This window comes from Condylura cristata, unplaced genomic scaffold (assembly GCF_000260355.1).
Source record: "Condylura cristata isolate star-nosed mole 26May11 unplaced genomic scaffold, ConCri1.0 scaffold00019, whole genome shotgun sequence".
Lineage (NCBI taxonomy): Eukaryota > Metazoa > Chordata > Mammalia > Eulipotyphla > Talpidae > Condylura > Condylura cristata.
This window is the reverse complement of record NW_004567120.1, coordinates 24,052,499-24,055,806: the sequence shown is the minus strand read 5'-3', so window position 1 is coordinate 24,055,806 and position 3,308 is coordinate 24,052,499.

Below are 3,308 nucleotides of genomic sequence, written 5' to 3'. Positions count from 1 at the left end.
GGGGCTCTTACACATATCTTGTATTTACTCTCTCTTCTAGAAACATTTGCCCAACTTCATTGCTCACCCTCTCATCTATTTACATCTTCATCTAGTTAGGTTCAAATCAGGAAAGCATTTCCTGATACCCTGTTTAAAATAATATTCCTGAGCTCTCCCCTTCCCCTTCCTCTTTGACTTATCACCTTCACCATCTGCCATACTATGTATTTTATTGTTAATCTGTTGTGTGTCTCCCACTAGAAGGTAAACTTTATGAGAACTTCATGCTGGTCCAGTGCCCAGCACAGTGCTTGGCACATGATTCATGTATTTGCTGAATGGATGAGTGGTAGTCTTGTGTAACAGGTAAACCTATTAGACACTAATGGTTTCATCATAAAATGCCATCATTTGTAAGATAAATGCTGCCAATTAAACTGCGTGTGAGAGGCTGGTTTCAAAAACACTAAAATGTAATAAAAAAAGTCTACATCTTACACTTGGGGTGTGTCAGGCACCATAGAGTGCTGTACATTGATTCTAGTATTTGTCATTAATCCATGGAATCCATCTGGGATTCAGACCCAGTACCCTTAAGTACTCTGCTGTTAGAACTCCCTTTAAGTATTGGTTCTTGTGTTACTTGCAGTGGAAGAAACAGAGGTTGCATGATTGCTATGATGCTCAATTTTAAAGCAGACAGAACACTTAACATTCATTTTTCCTTATTTCAAATGCTACAGTATGGCATGACTGATATTTCAGACAGAATTTGAATTCTGATTCTAACCACACAGTTGTATGAAGCTGGACAAATTATTTAACCTTTCTAAGTCTAGGTTTCTCCATCTTAATGTTTAAATGATATTACTAACTTTCTTGTAGGGCTTTCAAAGAAAGATAATAAGAAAATAAGATAATACTACTAAATTCACAATAAGCAATAAACATGAATTTTATTTTTTAAAAGATTTATACATACAGAACTGGGGGACAGGTCAGAGGTGCAGAGGCAGTGAGAGGATTCACCAGAGGCAGAGTGGGGAGCAGAACAGGCAGATCCTCGAAGTACACTGCTGAGGGGAGCGGCGGGCGGGTCAGGAGATGTTTGCTGTGCCGTGTGGATCACCTCCCAGGGCCGAGGATCAAACTTATGCTGCAATGGCTTTAGCTTCTTAGTGCTGTGCTTTAACCTGCTGTGCCACCAGGGAGGGCCCAAACATGAATTTAAAAAAAATTAGATGGTCTATCCTTCCAAAAGGTGATAGGTGTCAAATGATTAGCTAATGAAGTGAAGAGCAATAATAGGGCTGAGATAAAACTTTACAAAACCGAAGTCTACTCAAAAGATTTTTATAAAAAAAGCAATGATTTATGAACTTACAGGGTAAAACTCATGAAATCCAACTGAAGAAACTTCATCTGGGGCTCAAAGGAATAGAATTAAATCATAAAGTTTTAACTGAGAATGAATAGGTGATGAGTACCAGAAAAGTTTAGAAAAATGTGAATAATGAAATCCTTCACCACATTTATTAATGTGTTATAAATCTAGAATCAAATGTTAGATACATAGTAGAATAGACCAGCAGTTTAACAGAAAGGCAAATGTGTGTGTGTGTGTGTATGTTAGGTATGTGATCAAGTTGTTCTTTTCAGATCAACGGGGAATGAATGGAACTTTGAGAAATGACTGGAAAATATTTCAATGTACAAAAATGTAATACTTCTGGCAATCAGAATTCCATGACACAAGTTTAGAGAAACTGCAAGCAAGGGAAAATACTTGCAATCATAAGTATGACAAAGGATTAGGTTAATATCCTTACTGTCAAATAAATACTGGCAAAACAAGATGAATATTCCATGAGTAAATTTGAACAAGGATGTGAATCACAGAATCATGACACAATACAAGAGGATAGTTAACTTGAAATAAATGTTCCATCTTCTTAGTAAGCAAAGAAACAGAAATTAAAACAAGGTATTTTTCAAATGGGTTGAGATACTTTTAATGATCTTTGCTCTTGGCCATGGTACAGAAGACTGTTCACACAGACACAGTGTTAAGAGTGAAAAGGATTTGGAAGCAATCCTAATGCCCAGAAAGATAGAGCTAGTTAAATAAACTGAAGCCCTCACACAACAATATTCCATAGCTATTTCAAATCACATTTTCAGTATTGATATGAGAATATGCTTGTGTCTTATTGTTTAGTGAAAAACACATTGGGAAGAAATTATATACCATTATTCCATTTTGGTAAATAAATCTGGGTAACTGATCCTGCCAGCCGAGACATGCTTTTCCCTGTCCTGATGTCTTCCTGCATGTTGGGTGCAGAGCCCACCACCGTGATGGTCACTACTACAGGCGAAGAGGTTACAAAAACATTGCACCATAATCTACCAGTATGGAGGTCTGTATGTGTGCTTGCATATCAACAGCACCACATGCTGCTCTGCTTTCTGCCTCCCTGCCTCTAAGGTTTCACCAGGTTGATGCCCCTAGGAGCTGTGTCCACAGTCCTGTTCTTCCAGCTCCTTCGATTCTAGCACCAACACTGTAGCAACCAAGCCTAACTTGTCATTTTCACTCACTTGCCCGTACACTGGACTGCCTTTATGACTCAAAGCTCTTCCATAGTCAAATCTATCAGTTAAGGTATTGATGAGCCCTATTAATTGCTTTTTTAAAAAAGATTTATTTATACACACAGAACTGGGGTACAGGCCAGAGATGCAGGGGCAGTGAGAGGAGCCACCAGAGACAGTGGGGAGCAGAACAGGCAGACTGATGAAGTACACTGCTGAGGAGAGGAGGGGCTGGGTCAGGAGAGGTCTGCTGCGCCATGTGGTCACCTCCCTGGCTGGGGATGGGACTTGTGCTGCAGTGGCTGTGGAGAGATTCATAGTGCTGCACTTTAACCTGTTGGGCCACCAGGAAGGGTCCTCTATTAATTGCTTTTAATTGGTGAGGGTAAAAGGTTGACACTGTGATATATAGTAAGGAAAATTATGAAGTTTGGTGACAGACTGGTGTTTGAATCCAGGCTTCACTATCTCCCAACTGGATGACTTTCGGTAAGTTACTGAGTTGCCACCTCTGTAAAATATCCTCTTTGGAGAACTATATTAAAAGAGTTATCTATTATATCTATACAGAGCTGTGATGGTCCCCAATGAGATCATAGCCACCAAGTATCACATAGTAAGCACTCAGTGGTCTGAGTAGGCATTTCATGGGAATACTTTATACCCATCACCCCATCATGACAAAAACAGAATCTTGAGAACAGGAGAAAGGAGGCAGTGTTGGCGGGGGG